This window comes from Rhinolophus sinicus, chromosome 14 (assembly GCF_057876585.1).
Source record: "Rhinolophus sinicus isolate RSI-liver-muscle chromosome 14, RSI-T2T, whole genome shotgun sequence".
NCBI classification, from domain to species: domain Eukaryota; kingdom Metazoa; phylum Chordata; class Mammalia; order Chiroptera; family Rhinolophidae; genus Rhinolophus; species Rhinolophus sinicus.
Window position 1 is genome coordinate 74698926 of NC_142514.1, and position 24057 is coordinate 74722982.

At 35.4% G+C, this 24057-nt stretch overlaps 1 protein-coding gene across 4 annotated transcripts in view; it reads right to left on the reverse strand.

The window, feature by feature from the left end:
- CDKAL1 (CDKAL1 threonylcarbamoyladenosine tRNA methylthiotransferase) overlaps positions 1-24057 on the reverse strand; it is a 616068-nt gene that overhangs the window by 208682 nt on the left and 383329 nt on the right. The gene's annotated exons all lie outside the window — the stretch shown is intronic.

Genomic DNA, 24057 nt, shown 5'->3' on the forward strand with positions numbered 1-24057 from the left:
CACCCCGACTCCATAATCTAAATTCTGAAATGGCGACAACCTGAACAGAGCTTCAGTCAACCCATGATAGATATATAGCATGAGCAAGAAATAACATTTTTGTTGCAAGAAGCCTCTGAGAATTTTATCATTTGCTATACAGTATAACCTAATGCATCCTACTGACACATAGCCATTTTATAGAAGAAGAAAACTAATATTTGGAGATGTTTAAAATACTATATCCACAATGAAGAGCAATAGAAGGAGTAACTGGATTTAGAACCTAAGTAAGTCTGTCTGAGTGTAGTGTCCTTTTTCTAACCATTTTCGTTAAATACTGGAATGGATGTGAATATCAATTACAAAGGCAGAACAGAAGAGGAAAAAATATACTGTTATATGAACAATAGAAGGTTTCACTCAAAATGGGGTTCACTTTTGAATCATAAAAATTTTCCAGGCGAACTGCATCAGGTAACACATGACATACACCAGTATGCAAGATATAAGGCTGTCTCTTTTGTAAAATAATCCAGTCACCTGTCATATCAATTCTGCCTGTTTTTAGCCTAATAATATCCATTATGTCTTTAAAAGTACACTTTAGAAAAGTAAGCAGTACACCTGGGGATCACTTAAAGATTCTCTACCTATTTACTCTTCCATCAAGTATACTGTACGGGTTCAGAACAAGTCACCCCAAGATGTGCCTCTGTGGTATGCGGATTATTTTGAGCTAAAGGCAACCAAGACCCTGCAGGCTCAAGAGAAACTTCTGCCCCTGCCCTTAACTATCTAGACAAACATGAATTAGAGGCCTTGCCCATAATAAGCTATCTGATAAGTTACCTGATGAGAGATAACCTTTTATGATGCATTTACATGACAGGCAAACCTCTGATTACTAAACATCTGCTCTTCTTATCCTCCTGCAATGACCCTCTGAAGCCTCAAGGTGGGTCACCTCATCCTTAGCTCAGAATGTCACCTAAACCTAACTTTCCCTTTTTGTCTTTGAATCTCTCTCGTGTGCGTCTCTGAGCCTCTCAGGTATGAGGTCCCTATGTACATGAAATTAAATTTGATTTTCTCCTGTCAATCTGTCTCATGTTGATCTGATTATTTAACCTGCCAATAAGAACCAGAAGAGGGACAGGGGCATTTTCCCCTTTTCCCACAATACCAAATATAACATTCTTTGTTGAAATCATTTTAAAAAGAGAACTGCTCATTTGAGGGGTTTGTCTTATAGATTTTATGAGGCTGACCCTGTCACATACTTTCAGAAAGAAAGATATATAATTAGAATACATAAAATAATGAAAAAAACAGTGTTCTTTTAAAAAAAATGAATGCTTTTCTATATTGTAAAAGTAATAAATATTTATTGTTGAGACTTAGGAAAACAGAAAAATAGAATGAGAAAAACTAATCATAGCTAAAACAATCACTGTCAAAAGAAATATTCATTACTCTTACTATCATCTTGAAACAATTACACTATAAAAGTATATCTGATACTATTCAGTGGGTTTAGAATAAGTGAAATTATTTTCAAGGACCAAAATATTAAGCTAATAATATTTGTTAACAATATTTCATTCGGTGTGAGCTCAATTTCTTTAAAAAATGAAAGAAAACCTTTCTTCTAAGCAGGTCCCAAATCACCCAGGCACTTACTCTCAAGGGACTCATAATGCTGCCATATTAGCATAACAGGAGAAAGCAATGTGAATATGAAAAAAACAAACAAAGGAGAATCAGAGATAAGAATCATCAAAACATCTTAGACTCACTCCTGAAGAAGTTATTACCATTACAGCAATGTTGTCCCTGGAGCTATGATGACAGAGTAGAAAAAATAGACATGAAAGACATTTCTTTGTTCAAAAAGCACATAAAAAATGAGAATAAAATTAAAAGGGGTAAAGAGAGATGGGCAATTCTTTCCCCACTCCCAAATTTATTAGAAGATAAGAGAATTCTTAAAAGTCCTTTAAAACATTTGGTCTTAAAAACATGGATCAGAAACATTCATTTAAATGGAATGATTATTAGAGGAACCAAGAAAGTTCTCAGCCCTTTCCAAATCACAATACTATTAGTGGTATAATAGTAGTAGTAACAGTAACAATAATAATAATAGCAGCAATCAGCATCCTTCTGTGCTAAACAATGTGCTGAGTCACATTCACTACCTCATTTAAATTTCTGAACAAACCCTGGAAGTGATTTTACTCAATCTAACACACAGAGACGTTAACTACCTTCCCCACCACAGCAAAATGGTGCAGTGGAATGTAAACACAGTCACTCTGACTCTTGAAAGGTACCAGAATATGCCACCCCAAAATATGCCTCTTTGGCCTCTGAATTATTTTGAGCTAAAGGCCACTGAGAACCAGCAGACCCAGAAAAAGCTCTAAAAGCAGGGCCTTTGTTTCCCCTCCTGTAAAGAAAATTTCTACATAAAAGTGGAAATTTGGGGGGAAATATGAAAATTCCATACTAGGAAGATGAGGACTTTTAACAACTCTTATCAATGATGAAGTCAAGACTTAAATCTGCATAACAAATCTTACTGAGCAATCCTTCTTTACCATATTTTTCCTGATCGCCTTCCCAAAACTTGTCTTCCTGACCCTGAAGCCTCAAATCCCTCTTATTATTTTGTTTTAGCATAAGATGGCATATAAACCCAAGCTCTGAACACCAATCACTTTGAGTTACTGATGTCTGGGTGCTTCCATGCATACATGTGCGAGGCAGTGTTAATAAACTTGTTTTTCCACTTGTTAATCTGTCTTTGGTCAGTCTAACTTACAGAACCCCACCTGAAGAGCCTAAGAAAGGTAGAGGAAAAAAAAATTCCCTCCCCTACCCACTACTCCGTCAATGTGTCAACCAAAAGCATCGTTCCTGTGGACTGACCTGTGATCCTCCTGAAACCTAAAGTCATTCCAGAGGAACAGCACAAGCTAGTTCACATGAAGATGTTAATGATTTCTAGGAGCAGTGATGGAAAGAAGCAGTGGAGAAGTCTCTCCAACACAACACATAATATACATACATACACATACACAGACAGACAGACAGACATACACACATATCAAACAATTTAAATTTTGCTAGTTTGTAAAATTCTCCTTATGTTGGACTTATTAGAATTCTGTGGATTTTTTTTCAAATGTCTCAACAATGCACAAATTAAATGGCTCTCATTACATTACTTGAAATAAGATGATAATAAGTTAATAGGATCTCTGTAGTCTTTTGCTAATGAACAATATGGAATCTGAGTCCAAACTGATAAACAGGCATATAATTCTCATAAGGCAACAAAGAGGGACATATTGCCTCCTTGTTCTATTTTAATTGTTTTCACTTGGTAAAACTGGCTTCACATGTCAGTTCTTTAATTAGAACTGAAATGAAAGCATTTCCAGTTACTGTATGGTAGGCTAGCTTGTCTAAGAACACCTTGTCAGAATATTTCCTGAGATTCTAACCTGCTGCTTTATTAAGCACTGTGGCTCCAAGGTTGTAGGGTTAGATAGCTCGTCTCGCATGTAAAGAAAGATCGGGAAAAACTTCCATTTGATGAGCCAAATTTACCTTTTAAGACTTGATCTACTTTTTCAATGTTCTGTTATTTTTCAATCAAATGCAAATTAAAATTCTATGCAATTACAATAGACGTCTTCATATTAGAGGGAAAAATGAAGATTTTAATTTTCCTTCTTTCTGTCAAAGTATGTGACCTCTTACAAATACAAAAATCTGATGTACCTTTTTAAACAGTTCCCTCTAATGATAACAGAAGCAATTATTTATACATTAAGTATTTTCAGATCTTAAATTTTGCCATTTTTATAGGATTAAAGTGTTTTTTCAAAAAATATAGTAGAGCAGACTTTGAAATTTATCTTTCCAATGATCAGATGTGTTAGATATCATTTATACATGATGTTTACTTGGCATCAGAACTGGATAAACACAGGTCTAAATAACAATGATTAAGAAAGTATAATGTACCATATTTCATGCTAAGAATTTCTTTCTGTCTTACGTAAGAAAAATGATTTCTAAAGTACTCTGCCTTTTTTTTTTTTTTAATATTTCAAAATTAGCTAGAGATTGAGAATATAGAGGACAGGAAAAGAAAGAACTGTGTCAAAGATGAGTCGAAAAAATGTGTAATATGCTCCAGTGAACCACAATGGAAGGTGATGGCAATCATGAATAGTTTTTCTATATAATGTGTGGATCATTACTTTTGTCCTATCCTCATAGGACTCTAACTAATTTCTCCATAGAATTCCCAATGGGCATAGTTCATACAGGATATCTAGAAAGAACCGGATACTATTCTGAAAAGGGTGTCCCTAAAGAAATTGTATCAAGAAGTGGGAGAACATATTCCAAATGAAGAAAATTATCCTAAGTACAGATGCTGCCCTGAGTAAAATTAACACTCTGTAATGTCTTCAGCTGAGTGAAATGAAAACCCAACCCCTTGGAGGTTTAAGGATCACACATTGAAACTACTTATAAAAAGTGAAAAACAAATGGGATATTCCTACCTGGGTGTTTAATTTTTTTCCCTTAATAAACTATTGAGTGATGGTCTACAACTGTTGATTATATATATGAAGTTTAAAAACAAACTCAGGGGGATGAGGGAGAAGGGGAGGGATTAGACAGCATAAATTGGTAACTACAATATTGCCACAGGGATATGAAAGACAGTTTGGGGAATATAATCAATAATGTAAAGATTTTGTAGGGTGTCAGATGGGCACATGTCTTATTAGGGAGCCCACTTTATAGACGGTATAGAGGCCTGATCACTGCACTGTACACCTGAAGCTGAATAATACTGTATGTCAACTATACTTTAATATATGTACATATAGTCATGGGATATGGACTACAGCATAGGGAATAGAGTCAATGGAATTGTAATAGATACATACGATGTCAGAGGGGCAATGGATTGGGAGAGGGGAGGGGTGAAATGTCTAACTATTACGCCTTAAACACACAAACAAAACCTCAGTATGAATGAATGGATAAAGCAAATGTGGTATACATGAATATTATTCAGCCATAAAAATGAAGAAACTCTTGCCATTTGTGACAACCTGCATGGACCTTGAGGGCATTATGCTGATATTAGTCAGAGAAAGGCAAATATTGTGTGATCTTACTTACATGTGGAATGAAAAAAAAAGAGCTCATAGATACAGAGAACAGAATGGTGGTTGCCAGAGGCAGAGGGTGAGGAGCAGGCTAAGTCGGTGACGGTGACGGTGGGCAAAGCTACCAACTACCAGTTATACAATGAATATGTCCTGGGAATATAATGTAACATGGTGACTATAGCTAAGAATACTGTATTGCTATATTTGAAAGTTGCTAAAAGAGTGGATCTTAAAAGTTCCCATCACACACACACACAACTGTTAATTACGTATGGTGACGGATGTCAACTAGACTTATTGTGGTAATCATTTTGCAATAGATACATAGAATAATTATGTTGTACACCTGAAACTAATATAATGTTATGTCAATTATATCTCGATTTAAGAAAAAAAATGAACTCAGCATTTCCTTGCTAGCACTGCAACCTTGTCCTGCTCAGTTACAGAGTTTCAAAATCTCTGAATATCTCACCTTCATTCACTAAACCCCATTAGTTGCTATGTGTTTCTTATACTACTCAACCCTCCAAAGTCTCTGATATTTTGCCCTATATACCTCCTATGCACAACTTTGCACTGTCCAGGTCACATGCTTCTTTTTCACAAACCATAGTGTAGGTGTGGGTCTTCCTGGCGGGAAGCAAACAAGTAGGCAAGGGTCCTTTAAAAATGAACCCATTTCCAGGTCTTCAATTTCCATTTGTACCCTTTCCTAAAACTGATTTGTCTGTGGTAAAGGATTCATGTTGGGTCTTCGTTCACACCTCCTTCTCACTTTTATTGAACGCTGTCAAGTCACCAAACAAAGTTTTAGTGAAGCTGCCTTTTCAAAGCAACTTATGTTCCCATGCCTGCCATCCATTTAAATAAAGACTTCATTTATAATAATGTTTTACATTTATGCTTAATAAATATTTATAGTTTTGATAATATCATAATTTAGTAATTCTCTAAAAAATGTTTTTAAAAAATACTTAGAGGCTTGTGGTCACAATGTTTTTATTTTAATCTCTACACATATTTTGATATAGAGAAGGACAGTAGAATGATCACTAGAAGACTTTAAAGTTTAAAAATATAGTCTGTTAATAGAATTCTGTGGAAGTAAAAAGGAAATACAAATTCCAGGAAAAAAGAGGATAATGTAAATTTTCCTATTTTTTTTTTATATTTCATTCAATACATTTGAAAGAGTGATGTAACAATTTTACAATTCCATATTTAAAATATGCCAGAGATTGCATCTTTTGCAGCTATTTAATCTTAACACGAAAAAATTTCAATATCATTCAAAAAATGTATGAGGCGGTCCATTATTTTAAAAAATTATTTTGGGGTCATGCCAAGCCATGGTTTCAACACCACTCACTGGTCTACGACACAACATGGTAGTCTGGCACTTTTCCCTGTAGGACTTAGGCTCCTTTCCAATCTTATCTCCCATTGATGGCTTTCTTCCCCCTTCTAACATATATCAATTCCAAAGAAACATATCTCCACTTAAAACAGACCTACTGTTTGCTCAGCCAAGCTCTAGGCTTTTCACCCTTCTTCAAATATTATCCTCAGCCATGAAAGCAACTCCCCCACACCTACGCTACTTCCTGGCTACTACAACCCATCCATATACTTCAATCAGCAATTTCTCTTGTGTTTCCCAATGTACACAAAGAATAATTTCTTTCCAATTCTCATTTACAGAACTTTGTACCTCTACTAGGCAATTACTACATTCTACATTTTAATTAGCACCACCCACCATTCCACTACCATATCATACATAAAAAATATTTGCTATCTTCTTGTTGAATTGAGTTGAAAAGGCAGCTAATTTTACCAGTAGCTAATGTGTTTCAGTGAGACAAACTATAGACTCAATATTTACAATTCTCATTTTGGGGTTTTCCCTGATCTGGTGTGTACTTCTAGGTAAACTTCAACTTTAGATAGTTTATACCTAAATTTCTTCATTTTAAGCATGAAGATGTTCTTATTTTTTTTGTTTTAAGTGTACAGTTTGATAATTTTTAATAAATTTGTACAGTTGTACAGCCATCACAATGATCCAACTTTCAAAGTCATTTTGTTAATAACTGAGATATAACTGACATACAACATATTAGTTTCAGGTGTACAACAAAATAATTCGATATTTGAGTATATTTCAAAATGATCACCACAATAAGTCTAGTTAACATTCCTCACCACATAGTTACAAATTTATTTTTCTTGTGATGACAGCTTTTTAGGTCTATTCTCTTAACAACTAATATACAATACAGTATTGTTAACTATAGTCTTTATGCTGTACATTACATCTTCAGGACTCATTCATTTGATAACTGAAAGTTTGTACCTTTTGACAATCTTCGTCCATTTTGCTTGTCCCCAAACTCCTACCTGTGACAACTACCAATCTGTTCTCTGTATCTATAAGCTCTTCTTTTTTTTAGATTCCACATATAAATGACATCATACAATATTTGTCTTTCTGTGTCTGATTTATTTCACTTAGCATAATGCCCTCAAGATCCACCCAGGTTGTCACAAATGGCAGGATTTCCTTTTTTTTTTTTTTATGGCTAAATAATATTTTATTGAGAATAAAATACATCTATATATATCTACATATATATCTATATCTATCTATCTATATATCTAGATCTATATATCTTCTTAATCCATTCATCCATTGATGGACATCTTTTTATACAAGAGAATTTCTAATGAATAATTAACCAAAATAATTTGTCATCATTTATAAATATGAAAGACTAACTATGAGTATTATCAAATAGAAACTTAAGACTACAACACTTTTTAAGATAAACAAGATACTAGGAGGTCATATAACAAAGCAAATCAGTTGAAGAGTGGAGGATATTCCTCAAATACTATGCTAGTCCCCAAATTTATCTTAATTTTCCAGCCCAAAATAGATTTCCTAAACAAATAAAAACCTATGTTCCTTCAAAAAAAAATCCACATTCATGAAATTTTTACTATTTTAGAATATTGATTATTTATGTCTAAAACAATAACCAATAATAAAAAGATGATTAAATTCATTTTATTTTTTACTGAACATTACAATGGGACCACGACAGAAAATTTCCCACAGTCTATCTCAAAAAGAATATACTATATTTCATCACTCAGTAATGAAACTATTAACTAACATCTGTTTCCTGTTTATATTTTTACAGAGGATTTTGCATTACTATATAAAATTGTATATTTTGCAGTAAGAAAAAGCACAATATAAGGCCTTCTTTAGTCCCATCTGGATGTAATAAAGGAATCAAATTTTGAAACGGCAAGACTGTGAAAGCAAACCTCTACCTTTAATCATAGCAGAAACAGCCAATTGCCCTTTTTCCTACACTGTGGCACCTACTAATAACTGTAAGAAAAACACTAGCCACATGTGAAACTCTGAATCAGTGTAGGATCTGAAGAGCCACAGACTGGTTGAATCTGTTTCAAGCTGACTTTACAAAACCTAGTCCAAAGTTGAACCTTTGCAACATTATATGTGAAATGTCCTTTAGGATTTTGATTACGTAGTAGCAGAGTAGCCACATCTGTGACACATTACAAAACCAAAGTAGTTGCCAGTAAAAGTTTTAGTATTTTATTTTTTAAGAACACACATCTTTGGTTTAGTAAACCCTATGTTGTCTCAGTAGTCTAAAATTTTAGACAGAAGTAGGTTATTGTTTATCTTGCTTTCTTTTGCAAACTTCTTACCAGAAATAGTAAGGCCTTTGAAAAGGAGAGGCAAGAAACTGATAGGCTTCCACTGATAAAACTGAGAGTCTACAAAAGAAGTGAAGCTGGTGACTGGGAGACATATAAAGGCTCATAAGAGCATAGAGAGTGTGCCAAGCCTTGTGTGCTTGGGAGCGAATGCTAGAGGGGTGTGTCTGGCGCCTCATGGAGCCACACACTAACATGGTCTCTAGTGCCTCTTCAGGTGGGAAACAAGACAAGACCGTCTGTAGAACAATCATTCCTTGAACAATAAAGAGATCTTTGGGATACGGTTTCCTGTAATGTTCATTTTCATACTGTATTATTTGCAATATGAAAAGCACTTGCAAGTGCAGCGGGCGATGCTATCCAAAAGAAATGTGTCTCAGGTGTTGGATAGAGGATGCAAGTCAAGCAAGTGATTCTCCAGGCACACAACAAAAACAGAAAGCCTTTCTGTTCCAGGCCTCTCTGACACAGGATTATATAAGTATGATACAACTGTCAAAACAAGTGTTCAAATGATTATTTCATAGCAAATGCCAGATAATGAAATGGCACACGGATTTTTTTGAAATGCTCTTTTTTTCTTTTAAGTTCTAAGTCACATCAAGTAAAATGTGTTTGAAAAGATTTTAGAAGGCTCAGAATTAGAGATCAAATGGAAAATTTTAAATCTATCTCATTCAGCTTAATCCCTTCAAAATGGTGTTTCCTTTTCAGAAAGACTCAGATGTGAATGAAGTGATCAAGATTCAACAAATTTGCCAGATTAATGACAAAACTGACTCAGACCCAGGTCTTCTATTTGTGTGAACATTTCAATACAATCATGACCCATTCAGTTAGAAGGATGACAAATAAAAAACCAAAAACATATTTAAACAAAAATGTTGGTAATAAAACTGAGGCACTTTAAAATCTGTATTTATTTCCATGACAGTAAAACAATGTAGTGCAGATTTTGAAATGACTCTTTATTCTTGGAATTAAATATTCTTGAATTACTAATATTTTCCAGTAGTTTATTGTAAATTGTAGAGTTTATGGCTATTAATCACAAGTTTGATATCATTTTAGTTTAGTAAAGCAGCATCAACAGCAAATAGCTACTGTCTGATGAACAAAATGCCTAATCTATTGATGTGCAAAGCTTTCTGGAAGACTACAGATGATGGAACATTGAATAGTAAAGGGGACATCATATATCAAGAATACAAAGCATTTTTATAAACTGAGACCAATAGCAACATCAATAATATAAAAGATAGTGATTGTGGAAGTTGAATTATCTATTAGAATAGAAATAACAAAATAATGTTTGATAAGGTTAATAAAATAATAAAAAAAGAGAGGAAAGGAACTAATTGTCATAGATTTAGTCTATGACAATATGTATGCCGTATTAGCTTCTACGTGGTGCCCAGAGCTATGAGTATCTAATGAGGCATACAATTCAGTCTGTAAATATTTGTGCTTTCTGTGAGGATAATGTTTGTTACAGGCCACTGAGACTAAATTAACAGTGATCTTTTGCTGTCCATAATCTACTAATGACATGAGCTCTTCCTCAAGAGCTTTATGAGGGCAGATGGCACCATAGTGACTGATGGCATCTTTGACATGGAACACAAAAATTCAGCAAGAAAATTGACGCAACCAGACACACACTTATGACCTGACAGATATAGAGGCAGTCCATTTCAAGTCATAAATAATATCTACTGATATTAGCAGGAATGGCAAAATAAAGATCTCTGAAAATCGTCTCCTCCATAAAAGGAAGGAGGACAGCGACAAGAACAGTCAGAATCAACTCTTTCAGAACTCTGGATATTAAATAACAGCTTATAGCAATCTGGGGAAATTTTATTCAGGAAAAACAGAGGAATCTAGGAACAGTGAGCTATGCGACATTTTAAATCTTCCTTTTCCTCACCTCCCACTCCCCAGTTCTGTGGTAGCCTTGAAAACCAACAACCTTCAATTATGGCGAAAATCAGCAGCCTGGAAGCCACTGGAGAGGGCAGAAAAGGGTTGCAGCTCCTTCAAAGGCCCATTCCCAGAAAATTGTCATTATTTGACCTTCCTGCTGGTTCCATGGAAGACTTGATTCACAGAGTTTGCTTATTTAACTTGACCTGGCACTTACCCAGCGAGAACAATCTTTTTCCCAGGGGCATTTGTCAAAAATAATAAGCTGTAATGGTTTAACATCATGGCTGCCTGAGGCTGTGAATAACAGTTAGGGCAAACAATAAGTGAACCAAAAAGCTTAAAAGGAAAAGCTAGGAAATGTGATGTCCAGCAGGGGCTTTGAAAAACACCAACATATTCCTGGGACTCTAGAAGACCACATGTACACATCAGGCGGTGTGCATGTTTGGTCAAGACCTGAGAAGGCCCTCAGCTCTCACCTCTGGTTACACTTAAGGTTTTGCACAAGCAGGAAGTGAAGATAAGGCGGGAGCTGTAAGCAACCTGACTGAACATTGAAGGCACCCTCCAATATGCACACAGGACTCCTCTACAAAGACTGAGAGACTTCCTGCTTCCAAATATTTAAGGAAATATTTGTCCAATCATTAGCTGACCACTAAACTAATTAAATAGAGACTTCACTGGCCACACATAACAAAGAGTACAGAGTCTATTGAATTAATTAAGAAAAGTCATGACTTAAACAACAACAAAACCCTAGGAGGGGAGAAGTATCTGAGCTCCAGAGCTGCCACATTATACATAAATGTATATTTAAATGTCTAGTTTTCAACAAAAAATTATAAAACATGCACAGGGGGAAAAAAAGCAGCCAATAGAAACTGTCCTGGCAAAAGCCTAGATAATGGACTTACTAGACTACAATTTTAAGTCATCATTTAAAAATGTTAAAAGAAGAAAAGAAAACCATGTTTAAAGAACTAAAGGAAAGCATGAAAATGTCTCACCAAATAAAGACTATCAATGAAACTAAAATGATTAAAAAAAAAAAAAAAAAACAGATGGAAATTCTGGTATGAAAACTACAAGCACTGAAATAAAAAATTCACTAGAAGAGCTCAGCAGGAGATGTGGGCAGGCAGAAGAAAAACTCAGCAAACTTGAAGGCAGGTCAATTGCAGATAATTACAGAAGGAAAAAATAATAAACAAAAATTAGCAGTGTCTCAGAAATCTCTGGGATACCATCAAATATACCAGCATACAAATAATGTAGATTCCAGAAGGAGAGGAAAGAAAAACACAGAAAGAATATTTTAAGAAATAGTAGCCCAAACTTCCAAATTTGAAAAAAAAAAAAAAGTTAATCTATACACTTCCGAGAAGCTCTATAGACTCTAGGTAGGACAAACTCAAAGAGATCTATACCTAGATGTCTCACAATAAAACTTGAAAGACAAAAAGAGAATCCTGATAGCAGTAACAGAAAACAGCTCATCATATATACAAGGGATCCTCAATAAGATCAAGTTGATTTCTCATTAGAAATCACACAGGCCAGAAAGCAGTGGGACAACATACAAGCCTGCTTAATTTTACTGAGCTTTGCTTTATTGCGCCTCAGACGTGGATTTTTTTTTTTTTTTTTTTTTTTTTTTAACAAATTGTGGCCAAGACGCTCCATCAGGATAAAGACTATGGCTTGCTTTAAGGCAATACTGGCTTTATTTTGGCGGTCTGGAACCGAATCCACAATATTGCTAAGGAATGCCTATATTCAAAATGTTGAAAGAAAAAGACTGTTAACCAATAAATATATATCCAGAGAAGCCACCTTTCAAAATAAAGAAAAAAATTAAGACATCCCCAGATAAATAAAAAACAAGAAAATGTGTTGTTAGCGGAGCTGTGTTAAAACTAATAAATGGAGTTCTTCAGGCTGAAATGAAAGGACACTGGACAATAACTCCGATTCACATGAAGAACAACAGTAAAGGTAACTACAAAGGTAAATATAAAAGACAGTATAAATGTGGTTTCTGTTTGTAACTCTTATTTTATCTTATCTAATTTAAAACACAACTGCATAAAGCACTAATTATAAATGTGTTGATGGGCATACATTGTACAGACATATAATTTGTATGACACCAACAGCACAAAGAAGGGAAAAGGGAACTGAGCAATATACAAGGAGCAAAGTTTTTGTATATTATTATAAAGTTAGTATTAACCTAAACTACATTGCTATAAATTAAAACATTAATTGTAATCCCTCAGGCAATTTTGTGTGTGTGTGTGTGTGTGTGTGTGTGTGTGTGTGTGTGTATATAATATAAAACAAGGTATTAAAATGGCACACTAGAGAATACATGTTTACCACAAAAGAAGGCTGTTGTGAGTTGAAATATGTGTCAGAGAAAGATATGTTGAAGTCATTACCCCCAGTACCTGTGAATATGATCTGATTCGGAAATAGGGTCTTTGCAGATATAATAAAGTTTAAATGAGGTCATACTGAATTAGGTTGGGCACTAATCCAATGATTTGTACCCTTATAAGAAGAAAAAGTTTGGACACAGACAGAGAGGAGAAAACCATGTGAAGAGTGAAATAGAGATTGCAGTGATGTCTCTAACAGCCAAAGAATACCAAGGATTGCCAGCAACCACCAGAAGCTGGGAGAGAAAAATGCAACAGATTCTCCCTCACAGCCTCAAGAAAGGAACTAACCCTGCCAAAATTTTGAGTTTGGATCTTTGGCCTCCCAAACTGAGAGAATAAATTTTTTCTGTTATTTTAAGACACTTGGTTTGTGGTACTTTGTTAGAGCAACCTTAGGAAACTAATACAAAAGCAGTAAGAGAGGAATGAAGAAACAAAAACAGAGTTCCAATCAAGATGGCAGAGTAGAAAACTGCTATGCTGTCCTCCTCCCGTGACCAGATCAAAATTATAACTATATTATAAAATAATAAACCTGGACAACCATCTGAAGACTAGTTGAACAGAAGTCCTATAACTAAGGATATAAAGGAGCCACATTGAAATTAGTAAAAGGGGCAGAGATAGGAAATAGGCTGATCCCACATCCACATTTGGTGTTTGAGAACTGGGAGGGATATCTCAGTTGCAGTGGTCCCACTGAGGAGTGAGGGATCTTAGACCCATACTTGGCTCCACAGCATGGAGCACCAGTGCTGGGAAAAATAGCCCCCAAAACATCTGGTGATGAATATCAGCAGAGATTCTATCCATCTGGGTAAGACAGAAGGTGGCTGGAAACCCAGGCATCCTCCTAATAAGCCCACACACAGACTCACTTGCTGGCAGGTACTCTGGAATCCAGCGGAGGCACAACAGCTCGAGGGATGCCAGAGACATACAGAGAGAAACTGAGTTTTATGGCTTCAGGGAGAGGGCTGGAGAGAGAGCCACAACTGTCCCTTTATTAAGCCCTTCTACTACACAGCCTGCAAGCAGGTGTCATCCTTCCTGTGTTGAGCGCTGACCCCACATGGCTAAATATGAATCTGCATTAGCCTCGTGAACACCACTTATCCTTATGATTCCCTGAGACCCAGCCTCACACATAACATTCACTACCAAAGGCTATTCCAGTGGTAGGCAGCTGGCCTCAGCCCATGCTGCAGTCTTTCTTAAAAACTGTCAAAGGTAAACAGGCCCCAGGCAGACAACAGTTGGCCTCGGATTCTTCTGTGTCTTTTGCTGAGTGGCTCCAAGATCAGCACTAGCGCCAAATCTGAATATCCATTAACCTGGTGAACACCACTAACCTCACCCTGGTGACTCCCTGAGACCCTACTTCACAAAACTTGTATACTGCCTAAGGCTCTCTCAGTGGGTGGAGCCTTATGGGCAACCGGCAGGTGGTAATAGGACTTGGGGTACCCTGTGCCTTTTGCTGCCCACCTCAGGCCTGGTTCTGACAGCATCCATCCTTGGATTGCAGAGTGGCCTCTCCCATGCATCTCCAGGCCCAGCAAAGGATTGAATACCAAACCAAGGACTGAATTGTAGTTCCTTCCAGGTAGCCCCGGGACAGTCTCAGGCAGTAGCTGAACTTGGTTTGCACCGGAGCCTCACCCAAGAGGCCCCAGAACCGATACACCTGTTGGCGGGCTTCTGACCACAACAGAGTACCACCCAATTAGCTCTATAAGTGACACACCCAAAGAGTGGACTCAGCAGGCACAAAAGCCCGATGAGGCAAATCCCACTCCATGGGGTTGGCCTCTTTACAGCAGCTTGTGAGCTTTTCCAGTGGTAGGCAGGCAGTAGGCAGCCATCCTCACAGCCAGTCAATCTGAGGGTCAACCCCACCCACTGACATGCCAACATCAGGAAAGGCTCAACTACAACAGGAAGGCACACAAAAACACACACCTTGGACACACGTGGAACACCCGGCTGAGATGACCAAGGACACAGTGCCAGTGGGCCTCCCGGGTTACCTACTACATAAGGCCACCCTGTCAAGACTGGGAGATATAGCAGATCTACCTAATGTATAGAAACATACACAGAGAGACAGCCAAAATGAGAAGAAAAAGAAACATGTCCCAAATGAAAGACGAGGAAAAAACTCCAGAAAAAATAACTAAATGATATGGAGGCAAGCAATCTACCAGATCCAGATTTCAAAACACTGGATGTAATGATGCTGAAAGAACTTTAGGGGAAGAATGGAGAACTTAGTGAGAACTTCCACAAAGAGACAGTAAGCATATAAAAAGACACAGAACCAATAAAAAAAGAACAAGTCAAAAATGAAAAAATACAGTATCTGAAATGAAGAATATGCTAGAAGGAATCAACAGCAGATTAGATGAAGTTGAGGACTAAATCAGTGATTTGGAAGACAAGGTAGCAGAAACACACCCAATCTTAACAGCAAAAAGAAAAAAGAATTTTAAAAGGGTAAGGATAGTTTAAGGGACCTCTGGGACAACATCAAGTGTAACAACATTCACATCATAGGGGTACCAGAAGGAAAAGAGCATTGAAAGAGATTGAAAATATATTTAAAGAAATATGAAGGAAAACGTCCCTAACCCAGCAAAGGAATTAGACATACAAGTCTAAGAAGCACAGAGTCCCAAACAAGATCAACTCAAAGATGCCCACACCAAGATACATCCTAATTAAAATGCTACAGATTAAAGACAAAGAGAGAATCTTAACAGCAGCAAGAGAAAGGCACTTAGTTACTTATAAAGCAGCTCCTGTAACACTGTCAGCTGATTTTTCAACAGAAACTTTGCAGGCCAGAAGGGATTCGAAGGAAATATTCAAAGTGATGAAAAGCAAGGAACTACAACCAAGATTACTCTATCCAGCAAGGTTATCATTTAAAATTGAAGGAGAAATAAACAGCATCCCAGACCAAAAACCAAAACCAAACCAAACAAACAAAAACCCCCAAAACTAAAGGAGCGCATCACCACTAAAGCAGTGTTACAAGAAATGTTAAAGGGACTTATTTAAGAAAAAGATGAAAGAACATAAATATGAATAATAAATGACAACCACTACATGCCTATCAATAATCACCTTAAGTGAAAATGGATTAAATACTCCAATCAAAAGACATAGAGTAGCTAAATGGATAAGAATACAAAGCCCATACATATGCTGTCTACAAAAGACCGACTTCAGATCAAAAGACACACACAGACTGAAAGTAAAGAAATGGAATATGTCATGCAAATGGAAACAAAAAAAAAACAGCTGGAGTAGCAATAATTTTATCAGACAAAACAGACTTTAAATAAAGACTATAATAAAAGACAAAGAAAAACATTTCATAATGATAAAGGGATCAATCCAATAAAAGGATATAACCTTTGTAAATATTTAGGAACCCAACATAGGAGCACCTAGATACATAAAGCAAATATTGATGGCCATAAAAGGAGAGATCTGCATAAAGTTAGCAGTCATAGCAGGGGAATTTAACATCTGACTAACATCAATGGATAAATCTTTAAGACAGAAAATCAATCAGGAAATAGCAGACTTATATGACACATTAGACCAGATGGGCTTAATTGATATTTTTAGAACACTTCACCCCCAAAGCAGCAACAGAATATACATTCTTTTCAAGAGAACATGTAACATTTCCCAGGACAGACCACATGTTAGGCCACAATACAAGTCTTAATAAATTTAAAATGACTGAAATCATATCAAGCATCTTCTCCACCACAATGGTATGAAACTAGATATTAACTACAAGAGAAAAAAAAAAAAAAACACTAAAAAAAAATATGGAGGCTAAATAACATGCTATTAAACAACGAATGGGGTAACAATGAGAATAAGAAGGAAATAAAAAAGATACTTTGAGACAAATGAAAATGAAAACTCAATGACCCAAAATCTATGGGACACAGCAAAAGTAGTCCCAAGAGGGAAATTCATAGCAATACAAGCCTACCTCAAGAAACAAGAAAAATCTCAAATAAACAACCTGACTTTACATCTAAAGGAACTAGAAAAAGAATGACAAAGCCCAAAGTGAGTAGAAGGAAGGAAATAATAAAGAGTAGAAATAAACAGAATAGAGATTAAAAGAACAATACAAAAGATCAATGAAGCCAAGAGCTGGTTCTTCAAAAAGATAAACAAAATTGATAAACCTTTAACTAGCCTCATCAAGGAAAAAAGAGAGGTCCTAAATAAATAAAATCAGAAATGAAAGAGAAGTGACAACTGACACATCAGAAATACAGAGCATTATAAGAAAATACTAACAACAATTATATACCAGCAAAGTGGACAATCTGGAAGAAACACATAAATTCCTAAAAACATACAACTTGCAAGACTAAATAAAGAGGAAAATATGAACAGACTAATTACTACTAACGAAATCAAATCAGTAATCAAAAAACTCCTAACAAACAAAAGCCTTGGACTGGACGGCGTCTCAGGTGTATTTTACTGAACAGTCAAAGAAGAATTATCACCTATGCTACTCAAACTATTTCAAAAAATTCAAGAGGAGGTAAGGCTCCCAAGCTCATTTTTACAAGGCCACCATTATTCTGATTCCAAAACCAGGCAAAGACATTACAAACAAACAAACAAACAAACAAACAAATAAATAAATAAGCCAAAGTTCCTGGTGAACATGATGTAAAAATACTCAACAAGTAATCAGCAAACTAAATTTAGCAGTATTGAAATGATCATACACCATGATCAAATGATCAAATGAGATTTATTCCTGGGATGCAAGGTTGGTTCAATATCTGCAAATTGATTAACATGATAAACCACATAAACAAAATGAAGGATAAAAATCATATGACCATATCAATGGATGCAGAAAAAGCATTTGACAAAATCCAGCATTCATTTACGATAAACTTTCAGTAAAGTGGGGGTATAGAGGGAATATACCTCAATATAATAAATGTCATATGACAAACCCAGAGCTAACATCATACTCAACAGGGAAAAGCTAAAAATGTTTTTCTTAAGATCAAGAATAAGACAAGATGCCCACTTTCACCACTTTTATTCAACATAGTATTGGAAGTCCTAGCCACCACAATCAGACAAGTAACAAAATAAAAGGCATCCAAATTGGAAAGTAAGAAGTAGATGACATGATACTACATACAAAGAACCCCAACAATTCCACCAAAAAAGTATTAAAACTAATAAGTGAATTCAGTAAAGTAGCAGAATACAAAATTAAAATTCAGAAATTGTTGCACCAATAACAAACTATCAGAAAGAGAAATTAAGAAACAATTCCATTTACAATTGCATCAAAACAATAACATAAACTACCTAGGAAAAAAATTTAACCAAGGAGGTAAAAAACCTGTACTTGGAAAACTGTTAGACACTGAAGAAAAAAATTGAAAAAATACAAAAAAAATGGAAGCATATAACTTGTTCATGGATAGGAAGAATTAACATCATTAAACTGTCCATACTACCCAAAGCAATCTATACATTGAATGCAATCCCTATCAAAATACCAACAGCATTTTTCACAGACCTAGAACAAATAATCCTAAAATGTATATGGAACCTCAAAAGACCCCGAATAGCGACAGCAATCTTGAGAAAGAAGAATTAAGTTGGAAGAATCATACTACTTGATAAGAAACTATACTAAAAAGGCCATATAAACAGCATGGTACTGGCAAAACAACGAACATATAGATCAATGGAACAAGAAAGCCCAGAAATAAACCCATGCCTATATGGTCAATTGATCTATGACAAAGGAGGCAAGAATATAGAATGGACCAAAGACATTATTCTCAATAAATGGTGTTTGGAAAACTAGACAGATACATATAAAAAAATGAAACTAGACCAACTTCTTATACTATAGAAGAATAAACTGAAATAAATTAAATGTAAGATCCCAACCATAAAACTCCTAGAAGAATACATAGGTTGTAAACTCTATGACATTGCCATTTGTAGTATTTTTTCTGATATATTTCCTCAGGCAAGGGAAACAAAAGGAAAAATTTAAAAAATGGAATACATTAAATTAAAACATTTTTACACAGCAAAGGAAACCATCAACAAAATAAAGACAGCCTACTGAAAGGGAGAAGATATTCACCAAAAACACATCTTATAAGAAGTTAATATCCAAAATTTATAAACAACTCATACAACTAGCACCAAAAAAACAAATAATCCAATTAAGAAATGGGCAGAGGACCTGAACAGACATTTCTCCAAAGAGGACATACACGTGGCCTATAGACATATGAAAAGATGCTCAACATCATTAATCATCAGAGAAATGCAAATAAAACCACAATGAGATATCATCTCACAGCTGTCAGGATTGCTATCATTAATAAATCAACAAACAAGTGGTTGGTGTGGATGTGGAAAAAAGGGAACCTTGGTGCACTGTGGGTGGGATTGCAAATTGGTGCAGCCACTATAGAAAACAGTATGGAAATTCCTCAAAATATAAAAATAGAACTACCATATGACCCAGCAATCCCACTTCAGGGTATTTATCCAAACAAATCCAAAACACTAATTCAAAAAGATATATGCATCCCTATGTTCACTGCAGCATTATTTATACTAGCCAAGATATGGAAGCAACCTAAGTGCCCTAGGCAACTGGATAAAGAAGTTGTGGTAATATATTCAATGGAATATTACATGGACATAAAAAAAGAATGAAATCTTAGCATTTGTAGTATTGATGGACCTAGAGGGTATTATACTAAGTGAAATAGATCAGACACAGAAACACAAATACTGTATGATTTCACTTACATGTGGAATCTAAAGAACAAAATAAACGAATAAACAAACAGAAATAGACTCATAGATACAGAGAATAAACTGATGGTTGCGAGATTGGAGGGTTTGAGGAGATGGATGAAAAAAATGAAGGAATTAAGAAGTACAGATTGGTAAATACAAAATAATCATGGGGATGTAAAGTACAGTATAGGGTATATAGTCAATAATACTGTAATAACTATGTATGCTGCCACATGGGTTCCAGACTTATCTGGGGCATCGCTTCTTAAATTATATAAATGTTCTAACAAATACGCTGTACACCTGAAACTAACATAAAATAATATTGAAGGTCAACTATAATTTAAAAAAATAAATGAATGAAGAAAGAAAGAAAATGTACTATTTTATATTTCAAAAAGTCAAAAAAAAAAGATACAAAAATAAGGATCTGTTGTGGTGGAAAAAACAAAGGCTGAAAATATAGCAGCCTTTATAGCAAATCAATTAAAAGATTCATGTCCGAAATTTCAACTGATCAGAATGTAGGATTATATTCCCTATTATGCTGTATATTAAAAGTTGATATAAAACTACTTTTCAGATATATTTTAATGTGTAACTATGAAAGTTACTTCTTTGTTGCCATATATTAGAGAAAGACTTATCTACATTATTTTCTCTAATCTAACAATGCTTTACATGTAGCAAACTTTTCAAGGTGATTATTAAAAGCCTGTAAAAATACATGCCATAAAAGAACAGAATAGGTTTTCCCCCTAAATAATGAACAATTGGAGAACTTTCAACATTACTCTGAACAGTTTGATTTTCTCTGGCCCACATAGAGCATCCTCTAATGCTAAAACTGATTTAGTACATAGTCCATTCATGCCCATTATAACTTACTTGATAGTTTTGCTACAAAACACGCCCATAATGTAATTCTTAATAATAATAATAATTTTAAAGCCCTTATGTTTCCAACTTCAGACACAATCATTATTTACTGTTAAGTGACATTACATAATTTTGGATTTAAATTTTGAAAGCTTAATTTCAAGTGGATTATTTTTGTGGTAGGCTAAGGAAGATATGGGAAAAAGAAGAGATGCTTATTGGATATAAATACAATTCAGTAGATTCGGAATAAATAGAAGTGAACTAAGGAACTGCACTTTCTGAAAAATATGCAGAATGTCCCTCAACTAATCTATGAACCATAACTGTATTACCAACCTTTCTGTTCTACACCACGAATCACCTGAAAAATTCCATTACCCGCCTGATATAAAATACGAGAATTTCATTGTACTAAATGCTGAATTAGCAAGTGCCTAAGGTAACCTTTCATAGGTTATCAGAGCAAAGAAATCACTACAGAAATGATCCTAAAATCAAAAGAAAAGCGTAAACTATGTTGGTTGTGTTATGTAATAGCTGTCCTCTGTGCTTATGAAGGAAAATCTAAGGCAGCTTTTCTCAATGGCTTGAGCAGAACAGACTTCCTAAATTAATGAAGAAGACAAAGCCCACAGATGGCGTACTGCAGAGTTTGAACTATACTAATTTTGACAGGTGACACGGAAATTTTCTAAACTACTCGTGTAAAAAGTTAGGATTCAAGGGAACGGCAATGTGAAATGCCTTTTAGGATGCAAATTAAACCATATCTAATGCCCTCCTTTATAAACAGAAATGTACACTAGAATACTAAAATATGAAATAGGAATATTTGTATGCCACAATTGAAATATGTAAATTTCTAGGCTTCTCAAGTATTCTAGAATTATATGTGTGTGTGTGTGTGTGTATGTGTTCCACTTTAATACACACACACACACACACACACACACACACACGGTTCCAGATACTTAACTATGACATCAGTCTCTTTATAAAGGCTCTGCAGAGTCCTTTTCATGCATCATCTTGACACGCACTTTATCCCTATGTTCCTTTCCTCTCAGAAAAATGATCCTCTCTTTGGGGACTAAATATCCATATGTCACTGGATTTCATGAGTATTCAATAACTTACCCGTATGCCAATGGCAAGAGAAGAAAATGATATTAGTGGTTGAGAAGTTCAAATAGTTTTTACCACAAAGTAGATTAAAGCATTTTATGATAACCAAAAATGATTTCACCATTTATATTCTTACATTGAGTCTAGACTCCCACACATGCTATCTGGTCATTTAGAAACTGAAACTGGGAACAGCAGGGAAGCCCACAGGGTAGGTCTCTGTGTGAATTATTGCTGGCCACATAAATAAAATTCTTAAATAAGGCATTTTCCATTGTTCTCCTCAGGAAGACAGAGGTACCCAATATTATCAAGATGAGAAACATCCATCCATAGAACAGTTCATTTTCCCTGAAAACATACTTGGGTGACAAGAATAAAACAAGCTTCCTGATGAAACTGAGTCTGTGTCTGCGAGGGCAGCAACAAAGAGTAGTCTGTTGAGATCGCGTCTATTTAGGAATGCATTTCTTTTCTGGGTCCTCTGGCCTGCATATAATCATGAGGCTTAATCACCCAGACTGAATGACTATTCCAAACTGAGGCTCGGTAATAAGAAGCAACAAGCCATGCAAATTTTTCTGAGGCATTACTGAGTTCAAAAAAAGCTTAGGTTTCTTGGGCCGGGCTGGAATTAGGGGCTGAAGCCTGAACAAGGGAACAAGTGAGGACCACAGGGACGAACAGGCTGCAGAGTTGGAATATAGGGTGGAGGCTGCAATCATGCCTAGCGGAAGCAGCATTTCAACTGCATGTTTTATCAGAAATAGTCCAGTCACTGGATTTTCACTCTCAGAAGGGCTGCTCCCAGCTCTCAGCGTGAGGCTCCCAGTAAAGCCTGATAAACTTTTTATTATGGGTATAAATCCTTTTAATATTTGATGAAGGTTTTCCACTCCTAAATTTTCAGATAGGCACAAACTTTGGTTTTCAGTTTCAGAGGTTTCACTGACCTCTTGAAATCTATTCACAAATGCCAGGTTAAGAACGAAATAAAGTGCTGATGATTATAATCAACAAGAAACTGGGTGCCAATCGTAAGCTCAAACCACACACTGACATGTCCCAAAAGCTAAATGAGGACGGCAGAAATAAAGAACTTTTCCTTTCTATTTCCTTGCTCAAAACCATCTAGCACATGTTTCTATGCATCAAAGGGGGGAAATATTTTGCAACAACACAAAATCTATTTGCGTATTTTTTTTTACTATGTTGGAAAGTAACAGCCTTAAGGGAAAAAAAAGTAAAGACCCTATGTGAACTGTTGACTTCAGTTTAGATATTCTGTATGGCTTTGATGAAACATAAGCACAGCAGGGATGGAGTTTGTTCTTATTTGGAACTATGAGGCATTTTTAAGTTTGCCAAGCCAAATATACTATTAATGTTCATAAATTACCATGCGGTAAAAGTTCTCGACAGATATCTATGGTTTTTTACCAGATAAATTAATTTTGTTAAATATACACTTAGGTTAGAATATAAGGTCATTTTAACAAGAAGTAAATATACATAAATCAAGCATAGTGGGAAACTGATTTGTTGTAGTGATTATAAGATTGCTCAACCCAAGACAGATATAACATTTAAAATATCACTATTTATGATTAGCCTTACATAATATAACATATATAATATATATAATATGAATATACTAAACGCAAATCTTATAAAAAACTATACATTTTCATTCAAGCTAAATAAAATGCAGTGTCATATCAATGTGAATATTAGTGCGGGGACAGAGCCAGGAGTGCAGTTTCCAGGCTCTCGCCCTCTCATGGAAAGGTGCTCACTCAGGTAGTAAATGGCCATCAACTGTGATTGGATGGCCATCAGCTGTAACCAGTGAGCCATTAGCCACTGATATAACT